The sequence below is a fragment of the Macrobrachium nipponense genome, chromosome 1 (genome assembly GCF_015104395.2).
Source record: "Macrobrachium nipponense isolate FS-2020 chromosome 1, ASM1510439v2, whole genome shotgun sequence".
Lineage (NCBI taxonomy): Eukaryota > Metazoa > Arthropoda > Malacostraca > Decapoda > Palaemonidae > Macrobrachium > Macrobrachium nipponense.
In genome coordinates, this window is record NC_087200.1 from 34,359,387 (window position 1) to 34,375,086 (window position 15,700).

The 15,700-nt window shown below is 36.9% G+C and overlaps 1 long non-coding RNA gene across 1 annotated transcript; it reads left to right on the forward strand.

Moving 5' to 3' along the window:
• Positions 1-8,671: 8,671 nt before the first annotated feature.
• LOC135220122 (uncharacterized) lies at positions 8,672-9,918 on the forward strand. The gene is made up of 3 exons (XR_010315578.1): positions 8,672-8,801; positions 9,323-9,468; positions 9,624-9,918. It is a non-coding gene; the product is annotated as an uncharacterized LOC135220122 (long non-coding RNA).
• The last annotated feature ends 5,782 nt before the right edge of the window (positions 9,919-15,700 follow it).

Below are 15,700 nucleotides of genomic sequence, written 5' to 3' on the forward strand. Positions count from 1 at the left end.
GCCCTCATAACTCTGGGCAGGGAGGCTGGTTACACTGGACCAGCACTTGACCAGTGGATAAAGACGCAGCAGGCTGCTGCGCGCCAGCAGGGAAAGGAAGAAAGAGAAGCAGAGAGGAAAGCCGCAGAAGCAGAGAGAAAAGAAAGAGAAGCAGCCAGAGATAGGAAACCAGAGAAGCAGAGAGAAAGGAAAGAGAAGAAGAGAGAAAGCATGAGCTAGCTCTCCTAGATGACGCAATCTCTCTGCTAGTTTGGAAGCCCCAGACCATGAGCTGGACTCCCGGTAAGAGGTGGTTGCGGAGGTTCTGCACCACTTGTTGTGTGCGTGGGCATGCTGTGGATTCCGACCAGTGCCCAAGTCGTCTCTACCTTGGGAGGAGAGCTTCCAGGGTGAACTTCTCCAAGGCTACCATGTAGCCCTGCCTGATGAACAGTCTCCTACGGCCTATCAGTGGGTACAAGTCATGGCCGACACCGAAGCCCAGGTCTCCCTTATTTCCAGAAAGGCATTGCCTAGGGGTGCCAAAATCCAGACGAACGAAGAAATTCAGTTTGAATGGATTGACGGTAACCTCTATTCTGTTCCTTCGGTCCTTCTGAATGTGGAAATGCCCTTTCTGGACCAGGAGACCAGGGAAACCACATTGTGCCGCCTGGGCGTAGTTGACCAATTTCTATGATGTTTATCAGGTGATATTGGGCCGAGATCTACTAAAGCCGTATCTCCCCTGGACGCAGCTCCCACTACCAGATGCACCGGACACCTGCAGCATGCCAGATAACCACACCTCAATTTTAGGTTCAGAGGCTAGTGCCTCCAATGTCCCCGACATCCTGTCTATTTGCGAACCTGGCCCTGACCCAGTGTCAGAGCCCGAAGTTTCTTCCGCACCATCTCAGCCTCTTACCACTTTACCGCCTACCTCCTCCCCTTTGGAAGAGGTAAGCCCACCAGTTAACCCCAGACTTGTTTCCGAGGGTGATTCAACGGAGGTTCCCTTAACCTCCCCACGTCCCACAGCACTGCCAGAGAGGACTTTCACCTGTGCCAGAGCACACTGCCAGCCTTGGTGACTCCGCAGATTCGCAACCTGTGGGGCCATCTCGGCCTTATCATCCAGCGCCACGGAAGAGGTTCTGGAACACGTTCTGCCGAGGAGTACTGTGGCCGCAAGGGTCACATGTCTGCCAACTATGGAGGGTGCGCAAATTTTAATATTCCTGCCATCGCAATGGCGCCAGTCACCAATCCTTCTTCACTAGGACCCCCAGCTAAGGGCCCTATAACAGTCGCACCCCTCCAAAGCCATTATCAGCCAAGCCACGTCAGAGCCTACGACGACTCTGGCGCTCAAATCTCCCTGATACGGGAAGACCGAATCCCCCGAGGGGCAAACGTTGATAGACGTCGATTGATCACCATTGAAGGTATCAATCACATTAAACTGATCCTTCCGACCGTCCAATTGAGGGTCACTAGACCTCACTTCTCCAAAGAATGTACTCTTGCAGTTGCAAGCTACATCCCAGGAGGTTACGACCTCCTCCTAGGGCAAGACATGAAGTCTCCCTCGCATTCCAAAAAACCTAGGGGTCCTAACCCCACAACAAATCACTCCAAAGCAAGGAGTCATCGAAATTCTACTTCCTCTAGGAAGTACGTCCACCAACAGTCTCCCCCGTTACCAAGGAGGGAGATTTGTACCATTCACAGTTCCGTTGCAAAACCTGCAACGTAATAGGGCACTCCACGAATTGGCCTAGGTGCCCTAGCCGACTACCAGCAGCGGACAATGTCCACTTTCCACAAGGCTTAGCCTTCCAAAAGAGACAGGAGCCTCTGTCTCCCATTTCCAAGGGCACGCTGAGAGGTATTGCACCTCCGGTACCCGCCACAGGTCCAGTCGACCTCAACTCTCTGCCAGTGCCACTTGGCAGCACTGAGCAGTGCCAAGCTCCGTCCAGCCTGGACGTAGAGCCACCACCGAACTTGACCTCTGCGCCTGGGCCCCAAGCTAGCGCCGGCGCCTAACCTTATCAAGGATCCTCCTACAGGAGATCCTCCAACAGGCATGGAGCTTACCACAGCCCATGGCCAATCACTAGTTCAGTCTTCTTCACCCTCACCACTGTCGCCCGAGGATGAACCTCCGGCAGACCTAACATTCATACCTCCTCTGGAAAACCAGGAACTGCCCGACCAGGAGTCAGCCTGGAGTTTTCCCCTTACGACGGCTGTCGCAGCAGCCGGAGTGAGGGCCTCCCCTGCAGTAGGTTCCACCTCTACGACGGTTGCTGCAGAGACCGAAATAGGGTGTTTCTCCTGCAATCCCTCAGGCTACCACTGCCTCTGCTCCTGCCGCCGTTTCTGGCCTTTCCCCAGAGTCGGTGCTCCGTCTACTCCAAGGACTGGTATAGCCAGGTCCTGGAGGAATAAGAAGAAGAAGAAGAAGGGACGTCATTAACATACTAAAAAAGAGCCACATGCTCTCCTTGACACCTGTGCCCGAGGTACAGTGTCGCATTCATTTGCAGAATGATCCTGGCACCTACCCAGAGAAGGTAGCCAGCCTGATCTCTGCCAGTAGCACTAACCCTCTAACCCCTAGAAATTGTGATACTAACACTCATGTAAATGTCATAATTACCTCATTGCATTTCCCTCCTGGTAAATTAACCACTCATCATCCCCAACGCATCATTACCTCTCATTATGTATTTTAACAATTCCGTCGCTGAACTGCTGCTGTGCGTACCACACTCTGGAATGATTGCGTCTTCATTTAACTGTATTGAGTAGGTTAGGCTAATGATTTAGTACCAGGGCATTAGGTTAGTAGCAAGTAGAAATTTTCAAGTACCTTATCTAGGGGTAGAGTAGACTGTCGTCACAAGACAACCTGTAGTTATTTATTAGGCTAGACTACATCACTATATTAAGTTAGTACACTTAGCATCTTTGCCTATAAGTTAGGTAGGCCACTGTAGTTAGCTGTATCCCTGCTCAAAAAAAAAAAAAAAAAAAAAAAAACAAAAAAAAAAAAAAAACTTCAAATTGGGAATAGGGGAAAAAACGGGGTAGTCGAGACGATCAATTTATTTAAGCCAAGACCTTCACACCCGAAAGGGAGTGAATGCCTTCTTAATAGGGGGAGCTGTGACGTTTATAGATCGTTCGTCTACCCCGCAATTAACTAAATAATTTGATTTGGAAAACGGCAGCCATTTCTTTAGAATATCAGCTGATTTTTAGTAACCGCGGGAAACCCAAAACCCGCCAGCTAGAGATAGGAAGTTCCCCAGTTGGGGGAAAAGAGTCTTTTATCAGCTGTAGGGACGTATCTCAAAAGGGAAGGGTGTAGGCAGATTGGTACTTCTTAGACCTATACCTTAAGCTCTCTTTCCTGTGACCCCTCTGCTGGCTGTATGCTTGTTTTCAGGATTTGCCTTTGATCGTGGGGGGTTAAGCTGACCTCCAACCCCCAAGCAACCCAACTGAATTCTCCCTCAGTCGGCTGCGAGACGTGATCTCGAACAGAGGTCAAATTACCTGCCTTCCTGTTAGCCTACCCAGGGTGTGAGTGGCGCGCCGATGACCCAGGCCTCAGACAAGGGGCCCCCATACTTTCCTACAAAGAGCCACATTTTCTTCAAAGGTCCACACTGAACACGGCATCCAGGTACGTCTTGTGGAACAGCATATTGCCAGTCTCTCCCAACCTATTATCATTGTGACCTCACTCTCCCAATCATTTCATTTCCAGCAACAAAAGGAATTCATCCCTTTGTTCCCTCTCACTGCCTCATGGCCGCATGCTTCCCCTTGTGTGATCGTCCCAGACCAATGGAGTCATTGCATACTTCAGTGAAACCTTAAAAGTTCCTTCTCCCCAGTATTAGAGAATTAATTAATCAAAGCAAGAAGTCATGTTTTTTTCTTTTGAATTGTGCGTTTAATAATTGGGAGTTTTTCTTTTTCCAGATTCCATGAGTCACGTGCCGTCTCTCTGCCGCAAGTGTGCATTAACCCAAGTGAATGAAAATCAGCTTGAATTGAATGAGACTATAAGCCCCCAACGTGGGGGCCAATATCATTTAACTTTTCTCCAGGCCAGCACGGGCCTTTTTGTAAATAATAGTTTTTTAAAAAGTAACGAGCTGAGTTTTCTGGTGACCTTCCCTCTAAAGAAAGAAAAATCATAACTATCAGTTTACGGTAAGTTCAAGCAATTCCCTCTTGAAATCCCTCAATTATTTCCGTTTACGTATCTAGCTTCTCTCAAGGCCCTATATACGTAACAATATATATATATATATAGATATTATATATATATATATATATATATATATTGTGAAAAAGTTCCAAGTCTCTGGTTACTACCCTTACCAATCATAAAATAGTTTAACCCACTACAGGCAGACACCCACTTCACCACAATAAAAGTGATCCCTTAAACACTTATTAATCATACTAAGTTCATTAAAACAGGAATGAGGTCATCTTATATAGAATTAAATTAATTAAAGGGCATCACTCCATCAACAGCTTTTAAAAGTTAAATATTTCCCTGGTTCTAACTCACTTCAACAAAGCTGAAGGAAAAAAGCTCAATTACCACTCTATATTTTTACCTAAACAAAATTAAATACACTGGGGAAAAACACTCATAAAAATTACAAATACAAAAGAATTATTATTGAATTCAAAATTTATAAGTGAAATTCACAAATTCAGGAAAATTTATTGTTACTTGAAAACAACACCAAACTTTAATTAATTCCCGAATTAAGCATTAAATAAATTATATCAAAATTAATTCATCACAAAAATCAACAAAATTAATCAATCTATTTAAGTGAAATCCAAATTGTTAGGTAATAACTAAAATTTGAAAATTAATTCACAAGTGTTAAACAACAATAAAACTTAAAAAGAATTCTAGGTAAATGCAAATTAATTCACAAGTGTTGAACTCAATTAAATTAATTAATTAATTAATCCAATGATTAATTGATGCAAACAATTAATTAAGTTAATCAGACTGTGAATGCAAATGTAAACACAGAAAATGTGGAAAATACCAGAATTACAAAAACAAACTCCCCAAAAAATTTATTAATCACACAGAACATATATAAAAAACACTTTTAAAAGAAAAATGTATAAATGTACAAAATCACTTTAATAAGAAAAAAATGGATAAATGCACAAAAAAATCACTTTAATAAGATAAATGGGTAAATGAAAAAAAAAAAAAAAAAAAAAACAAAAAAAAAAAAAAAAAAAAAAAAAAAAACACCAACACCTAAATGTGAAAAATTGGTAAAAAGGTTCCCCTACACTAACCGAAGTACTTTGAGTATTTCAAGTACCTTTTATGTTTAAGTTTAGTGCACTGAATTTACTAAAAATCTCTTGCCTTGGTATACCCATTTTAAAAGGCCTTTTTCGAAAACGCCAATAAACACTTAGACACAAGGCGCCTGTAACACACTTTTACAACGTCTGTTCAGATTCCACAAATAAACACTAAGCAATATCAAATAAATCTAAGAATACCAAATCTAAAATTTAGGAGTGACCAACCATTAAGCATAAAATCTTTACTTAATGTGATATCAAAATTCTCTTAAGCACACACAGAGAGAGAGAGAGAGAGAGAGAGAGAGAGAGAAATATGTTATCTCCTTACGACAGTTTCAAATCTGAGAATGAAGAAATCTCTCTTGTAAGGTAACTTAGAGTGGACCTCGTCTAAAATGCCTGTAACACAGAACAAAACGTTTTGGGGCCAGGTCTCTTTGCTAAATCGTTATAATTCCCTTTTAAAACAATAAACAGAGAGAAACTGTGATTACAACTATAAATATTATTTATTATTACACGATTTAAAACAATAAAAATCTTTTAAAATAAAAGTTATGACTATAGAATTTTCTCGAATGAAATTAAGTTTCATCATTTCTTTGAGTGACATCACAAATCTTTCCACTTCAAGATTTAAGCTATTTACGAGCCAACAAATTCTCTTTTGACAAATCGAGATCTGTAAGAGTTAATTTATCAGTAATATTAAATAGTTTCAATGCAACAGAAGCTCTATTTACTAGAAAGGTATCAGCCGTACATGAAACGTTTTAGGCAGAATCCTTCTTAGATCGGTCTTACGAAAGCTGATGCAATCTTCACATGGCTCAAGACAGTCAGCCTCGCTATGATTGTTAAAAAAAAGAAAGAAAATCGGAACCATGCGAACTCAAGTGATGACAGCAATTTCCTGCTTCGAAAAGACAACGCTAATTTTCTCTCTTTTCACATTCCACATTATTCTTAACTTTTAAATTATGTTTTTGTGAATTCTGAACACACATTACTGAACATATCAATTCTGAGCAAACTATAAGCAAACTAATATGGAATCTGAAAATATTGCAAACACTTTTACAACATTTCATAATGCTGGGAGGAAGATATGCATTGCGGAAGCAAAGTATATAAGAATATACATACATACATACATACATACATACATACATACATACATACATATATATATATATATATATATATATATATATATATATATATATATTATATATATATATTTATATATGCTTGGCTAAGAAGGCAGAATAAGTCATCGCCAAAACAAGTGCTAATATTCACAAAAACTGAGGTTGGATTCCTGGAGTGAGAATCAATCATTACAAGGACGTAGAATTCACTGATATGAAGAACTGGACAATAAATAGTCACAAAGACTGAAAATGACAGTCAAACAGACACAAAAAAAAAAGGCAGTCAAACAAACTGTAACAAGATGCATATATACAAAATGCTAATTTATTTGTCACGAGAAAGTAAAATAACTGTCACATGGACTATAAAGTACAGACTGCACAGGAACCAAATTCGTTTTGTTCACTAAGACGTAAATGAATAGGCAACATGGTTGTAGCTCCAGTTCCTCTGAGATGTGGAATTGTACATCGCTATCACAAGGATGACAGGTTCTCGGTGGTGGAAAATACCCATATAACGAAACGTAAATTAATAAATTCAAATCCTTTCTTCCGTGATGGGTTTCTGATTTCGACGCTAGTCTAGTGGACTTGCTTAGACCCTCACCTACCAGCAAATAGTGGCTAGCATCAATAAATTAGGCAAAAATGAAAGAAAAAAATTTACCAGTCCCTGGAACAACGACGAATCTCCAGATTTGCAGAAAATGAATAAGAAATAACAATGATAATGAGCAAAGGCACGCGTCGTTTACCTTACAATACATAATTAATCGTCGGTTCTCAAAGAAAGATACTGCTCTGGGCTTAATTCGCCTACACCCTATTTGCATAACTATTTCCCACGGGAAAATAACTTGACTCTCTTTAAGGATTAATTGGTGGGCAAGATAATCTCAATAATAATATAACTACAATGAAGTGCAGACAAGAAATGATAATATAACAACAATGAAGTGCAGACAAGAAAGAAAAGGCCCCTTCCTTACTAATATAAGTTATCACAAAATTTACTGCAGACATCAAGTCGCCTGGACTTCAATGGGGCTGTGACCATGAAAAAGGTATGATATGATGAGGTACATCCATGTACCTAGGGACAATAACAACAAAGGAATTTCCGTACGTTACCACCACACTACGCATACCAGGAATAAGGAATGTCAGTATTGGCTTTTTATTTTATTTTAGGCATTTACTGTATTTGTTATCCTATTGTGCGAGTATTTTGCGTTCGTGTTTTATGGTAAGATATTACGTTATTATGTTAAGTGTATCACCTTCAGTGAGAAAATATTCTCCCCATGCCACGTGGCTGGCTTTCACCTAGCAGATGATCTTTCTGCAAAGGGATAATGATAAACAATTCTTCCTGCCTCCTATATTCTTCCTACGGGTTTCTACCACGGGTAGCAGCGAAAGAGAGAATTATTTTTACTTAATAATAAAAAGTGGCATGATGTTATTAGATGGATTTCCGATATTTTAACTTGGAATCATTTTAATGATTCCAAGTTAAATTCTCTCCTGTAAACAATACTTCAGACGCTTTCAGATTCTGAAAACTGTAATTAATCTTCAATATCTTAACACCCTCTCTAAGCTTTATCTTTCAATACAGATTTTTCAAGCCACACGTTTGCCAGCATCAGTAACTGAATGACTTGCCTGCTATGAGAAACCTAATACTGTAAATGGCCTCCTTTTGACTATAAACCTATTAATCATCTCTGTTGATTCATTTTCCTAAAATTGTATCATTGTGATGGGAAAAAAATAACCTGTATATCATTAGACAGTCATTTCTTTGCTCTTACTCCCTGAGCTCAACGTGATCTGAGAAAAATCGTTCAAATACGATTGCTATAATAGGAAAGGACTAAGGAATTCCGGGTATTTTTTTTTTTCGTCGGATAGGCCTAAAACAAAACAGAAAGAGTCCCATAACGCTTTCGGTAGCATCAAGCGGTGAATCCCCTAATAGATGCCATTAACTATTTAGAATTTAAGTAATTTTGAATTATACTCAACAGTACAAGTAATACGTCTTATCATTTCAAAGGATGTATTACACTTATATCGACAAATCAAACTACATAGCTTGCACATTATATTTTCTCTGTATCTTTCTGTTTCAAAAAGCATAATAGGTAACTGGCAGCTGATGCTTTCTGAATATATATTGGCTATGGTCTCCGTTCCTCGACACAACGCTACAGAAGCGAAGAAGCAGCCAGAAGTCAATTCGTAGCAGTAATCATGTTTGCAAGCAAAACTATTGTAAGTATCGTCATTAATTATTTATTTTATTTATTACATGGCTGTCAGACTTGCCTGCAGTAAGATCTGTTACCAAATTAAGTTAAAAAACAACAATACTCTTTTACATTGTTTAAAAAATGCTTAATTATTTTATTTATAACCTCCGTTTAGTTTATCTGCACTTTCACTTAATTTGATTACCATAAAATGGAAACTTTTACCTCTGTATATATTTTAAGCAAAAAAATTAGAATGATCAAATGCGCCCCTCATTATTTTTCATTCTCATAATAGTGTTTGAAAATCTATTTCATTATCGATCTCGAGTCACTTGAGACATGAAATAGAGGAATTGTGTCACTTATGGCTAAATGTAAACTCAGTCCGTAAGCTGCCCGGCAACTGGTTCAAATGAAAAAGCTCTTCAGTTTGGTAGACTTTCAGAACATTCTAGTATATTATCATATTCTACTTTTACCGAAAAACCTTCAATGAAAGGAAGAGCTGAACACTAATACAAAATGTTTCTCTCTCAAAAGGTCCTCGTTGTTGCCATGCTGGCCCTAGTATACGTGGCCACTGCTTATCCCAGTTTCGGATACGGATCATACGGCCACGGATACGGACACGGCCACCATTCATCTTACGGACACGGTTCTTATGGATACGGACATTCTGGATATGGGTAAATAGAAGAAGTTCCTGTCTCTCTTTTATTTGTTTATAGTGTTTTAAGCACATTATCATTTCAAATTATATATGAATGCAAAGTTTCACTTTTATTATTATTGAATAATTTCAAATAAGTTCTAATCCTTTGACAAATACGTTTATTTTCAGGCCAGTCTACAACCAGTACTCATCCCACCACCAGGGACACTATCATGGATAGACTGAAGCGATCTCCTGCTGGGATGGCGCCTGATTTCTGAACCATATTTCCCCTACTTTCCTTCTCATTTCCACTTCAGAGAAATGAAAAAAATCAGGACGTGAAATGATGCAGATTATTTGCTCCTTATATTTTGAACTTTAATCGCAATTTCTATAAAAAATATGGCTATCTATATTGCGAATTTGTAATAATCATTGACTTCGTAATCCTTTGCTTTTCACAGATCCTTTTTTAGTTATAATATTCTGTTAGAGACAGAGATTGTGTGGCTCCTTTTTCTTTTAATTGTCGAGTTTTTTTTTTAAACATCATTTAAAAATACGTTTTCAAGTTCACAAGATATTTATGTTTTTTTATTGCCTGGAGAGAGAGAGAGAGAGAGAGAGAGAGAGAGAGAGAGAGAGAGAGAGAGAGAGAGAGTGAGTACCTGAGGCTGTTTTCATTATCATCGACCTTATGAGAACGAAGACGTACATAAATATATTACGCAATTTGTTTAATCAAAGTTCTTTTGAATTATATTTAACTAATATCATTTAATATGCGACTCAAAACCACCGCTTTATCAGTATCGAAAAAGAAGTTTCATTTAATTTCCATCATAAGACTACGTGAAACTCAACACGTTTTGCCACCTCTTCAACCGAAGTAATTGATGCCTTTAGGGAAGCTCCACCATCACCTCTATAACAGCCTTCTCACCCTCTCTCTCTACCCACGATCTCAGCCCAATAACTCGATACATATACACATGCACGCATACATACACACATTATATAAATTTATATTTATATACACACAACCATTGCATTCAGGATCTATCACAGGCTTGAAAGACATTTCAAAGTAAAACAACAACTTCTAAGCCTACCTGATACAAGGTATCTTTAATGACAAGCCAAGAAGTAGCATAAGTTTTGTTTAATATATACATCAATATATCTATATATATATATATATATATATATATATATTACATATATATATATATATATAATTGTGAAAAACTTCCAAGTATCTGGTTACTACACTTACCAATCATAAAATAGTTACCTCACTACAGGCAGACACCCGACCTTCATCACAATGAAAAGTGATCCCTTGAACACTTATTAATCAGACTAAGTTCATTAAAAACAGGTATGAGGTCATCTTATATGGAATTTAATTAATTAAAGGGCATCACTCCATCAACAAATTTTTAAAAAGCCTAAAACAGCTTTAAAATAAAACATTTCCCTGGTTCTACTCACTTCAACAAAGCTGAAGGAAAAAAAAAAAAGCTCAATTACCACTCCTATTTTTTCCTACCTAAACAAAATTAAATATACTGGTGAAAAAAAAACACTCATAAAAATTACAAAGCAAAAGAATATTAGATTCAAAAAATTATAAGTGAAATTCACAAACTCAGGAAATTTGTTGTTACTTGAAAACAACACCCAGTTTAATTATTTCCCGAATTAATCGTTTAGTAAAATTAAATAGTTATTAAATTTATCACAAAAAATCAAGAAAATTAATCAATCTGTTTAAGTGAAATCCAAATTGTTAGGTAATAACTAAAATTTGAAAATTAATTCGCAAGCGTTAAACAACAATAAAACTTAAAACGAATTCTAAGTAAATGCAAGTTAATTCACAAGTCTTGAACTCAATTAATATACAATGATTAATAATGAAAACAATTAATGAGTTAATCAAACTGTGAATGCAAATGTAAACACACAGAAAATGTGGAAAAATACCAAAAATTACAAAACACTAAAAAAAAAATGTATTAACACACAGAACATAATAGAACACACTTTTAAAATAAAAAATGTTTAAATGTACAAAAATCACTTAAAAATAAGACAAATGGATAAATAAGCAGAAAAAAATTACTTTAATAAGATAAATGGGTAATGCAAAAAAAAAAAAAAAAAAACAAAAAAAAAAAACAAAAAAAAAAAAAAACCAACACATGTGAAAAACTTGGTAAAAAGGTTCCCCTACAATATCCGAAGTACTTTCAGTATTTCAAGTACTTTTTATTTTAAGTTTAGTGCACTGAACTTACTAAAAATCTCTTACCTTGGTATACCCATTTTAAAAGGCCTCTTTCGAAAACGCCAATAAACACTTAGACACAAGGCGCCTGTAACACACTATTACAACGTCTGTTCAGATTCCACAAATAAACACTAAGCAATATCAAATAAATCTAAGAAATACCAAATCTAAAATTTAGGAGTGACCAACCACTAAGTATAAAATCTTTACGTTAATGTGAAATCAAAATTCTCTTATACACACACACACACACACACACACACACACACACACCCAGACGAGAGAGAGAGATTTGAGAGAGAGAGAGAGAGAGAGAGAGAGAGAGAAATAAGTTGATTTCTTCTTACGACACAGTTTCAAATCTGAGAATGACAAAATCTCTCTTGTATGGTAACTTAGAGTGGACCTCTTCTAAAATGCCTGTAACACAGAACAAAACGTTTTGGGGCCAGGTCTCTTTGCTAAATCGTTATAATTCCCCTTTAAAACAATAAACAGAGAGAAACTGTGATTACAACTATAAATATTATTTATTATTACACGATTTAAAGCAATAAAAATCTTTTAAAATAAAAGATATGATTATAGAATTTTCTCGAATGAAATTAAGTTTCATCATTTCCTTCAGTGACATCACACATGCACACACATATACACATTATAAATATCATTATGTACACACATTATATATATTATTATTATACATATAAACACGCAACTATTGCGTTCATGGATCTGTCATAGGCTTGAAAAATATTTTAACGTAAAACAACAACTTCTAAGCCTACCTGATGCAAGGCATCTTTAATGGCAAGCAAGAAGTAGCATAACTGTGAAGGCAGTATACTTATGTAAGTGTTGAATTACTTAATTATTAATCAATCAGTTTCTTTTATTTAGTCAGTATCTCGGCTAATTCTAATCTCAGTATGTCACATTTTATCATTTAGTTCATTTCTGAGTAGGCATTATTTCCAGTAGTAGAGTCAAACCCAAAATTATTAGTTCTCTGACCAGTAGAGTAACTTATGAATTGATTTGTTTCTGAATATTGATTTAAAGAATTTTTTTTCTCTCAAGAGAAGTTCTTAGTTGTTTATTTAATCAAGTCACAATGCCTTGTTCTTTTCAAACATTTGGAAAATTGATAAGGAGAATCTCAGCGAGCAGAGTAAAAAATTATGTTAATCTTTTGGCATTTAACAACTGCAGGGTTTCATTAGTTTCAGATCACGTCATTAGATCTCTCAAAGATGTGGAAGCGAGTTAATTCTCATTGTAAGTGGCTTTCTTTTTGCCATTCCAACATGTCTAGGGTTTGAATGACTCTAAAGTTGGGATGGTATTAGGTATTTAAGCCTCTCCTATTAGAATTAACTATTTTATATAAAATCAAAGGCAGAACTGACTTACCCCTCCACTAGTGCGTGAGACATCTATGAAATCCTATTCTTAAGAACCTGTCAACTGCCACTCTCCCTCTTTCCAGGTACCTATAGCTCAGCTGAGAGAACTGTGGATCTAGTTGTTAGTTGACTATGGTAGTTCGTAGCTAGGTACAAAAATGCATGGTGAAACAACTCCACCACAAATAGTCCCATAACAATGGAGAGTTATCTGTTGTTATTTCTTCTACATTGAAAAAATAGCACAAGAGATTGGTTGATACACGCTACATTGAAACAGGAGCATAAGAGATTGGTAGCTATACGCAAGTAAATCAGATAGAATCACTAAACTATCTAATATCTCTTACCTCTGCACGGTAAGACTCTACCGAGAGCTCTCCGTTGCAGAGAAGTATAAAGAAATCTTATCTTTATCGTGAAAATGATTCATTGTGACTGCAGCATTCCCTCAACAATGAGGAGACTGTCTCCACCTCGGACAAACCCGCTGTGAGAACAAAAAGAAGTCAAGAAATAACAGATGAGAGAGAGAGAGGATTCCCTTTGAACAAAGTAAGGATAAGGCAGAGGTTTCTGGTTTAATCTAATTAGTAAATAATTTTCCTCCCAGACAGAATGGCATATGATGACGATTAAAATCCTCGGTATAAGAATGAACAAGTAAAAATGCATCGAAGAAACTTCGGCGCAATTGAGTTTTCTGTACAGCATATTAATGCTGTATGAGTCGCACCCCTAAAACTTTGAGCCACGGAATGTTGGTGGCCTGTCCTATAGCATTTCCTATGGCAAAATTTAACCTTAAATAACATAAAAATTACTAAAGCTAGAAGGCTGCAAATTGCAATTTAGTATGTTGGATGCTTGGAGGGTGGATGATCAACATATGAAGCCCTCTAGCCTCAGTAGTTTTCAAGATCTCAGGGCAGACAGAACAAGTGAGGACTGACAGACAAAGACATCTCAATACTTTCTTTTACCAGAAGACTAACAATTCAAAACAACCAAACTACTTTGTATTGAAACATCCGGGCCAATGTATTCCTTTACAATATGGATCAAACCAAGTAAATGAGCTGCAAGTAAGTACCCACAAAGGGTTTCTTGGTTTGGCCTATGAAGCTCCTAACAGAGCACCTGCAGAGCCCTCTTTCCTTGTCTGAAATTTTGGGATCCAGGGAAGCAATCTAAATCCTCAAATCGTTTTCAGAATTGAGACTTTGAAATTATTGCTGGATTGGAAGCCATAAAATTATTATTTAAAATCCGATATTTTGTTCAGTTTAATCAATTTTCAACTTCAATACAAGAAGCGATTTCCTACAAACCATAATAGAAAAACATCCACACACAATCACAAATGATGAATCATAAAATTCATATCAACATTTCTGAATTATTTTACTTAATAATAAAAGATGCTTGATATTATCAGATGAATTTTCAATATCTTAACTTGCAATCACTTTAATAAACTGGTGATTCGCTTTCTCTCTCTCCTGTAAACTTCAGAGAGTTTAACATTCTGAAAACTGAAATTAATCTTCAATATCTTAACACCATCTCTTAGCGTTGTCTTTCAATACAGATTTTTCAGGCCACAAATTACCATCATCAATATATAACTGAATGACTCGCCTTCTATGACAAACCTAATACTGGAAATGACCTCCTTTTGATCGTTAACCTGTTAATTATCTCTACTGCTTGAATTTGCTAAAAATGTATCATAATGTGGACAAAAATTGTAAGAGATTGGAAAATTCAAGAATTAAACCTGGCAATCATTGGACAGTCAGTTCTACTTACTACTAAGTCAACGTGATCTGCGAAAAAAAAAAACGTTCAAATACGATTGCTATAGTAGGAAAGTTCTCGAGAAATCTGGGTATTTTTTTCGTTGGTTAGGTCTAAAACAAAACAGAAAGAGTCCCATAACGCTTTCGATAGCATCAAGCGGTGAATCCCCTAATAGATGCCATTAAATATTTAGAATTTAAGTAATTCTAAATTATACTCAACAGTACAAGTAATACGTCTTATCATTTCAGAGGATGTATTACACTTATATCGACAAATCAAACTACATAGCTTGCACATTATATTTTCTCTGTGCCTTTCTGTTTCAAAAAGCGTAACAGGTAACTGGCAGTTGATGCTTTCTGAATATATATTGGCTATGGTCTCCGTTCCTCGACACACAACGCTACAGAAGCGAAGAAGCAGCCAGAAGTCAATTCGCAACAGTAATCATGTTCGCAAGCAAAACTATTGTAAGTATACTCATATTATTATTTTATTATTACATGGCTGTCAGTCTTACCCGCAGGAAGATCTGTCACCAAAATTTAGTTACAAAACAACAATTCTCTATTATAGTGTTTAAAAAATGCTTAATTATTTAGTTAAACCTCCATTTAGTTTATCTGCACTTTCACTTTATTTGACTACCAAAATGGACTTTTTATCTGCTATATATTTTACGCAAAAAAATTAAAATGATCAAATGCGTCCCTCATTATTTTTTCAATCTCATAATAGTGTTTGAAAATCTATTC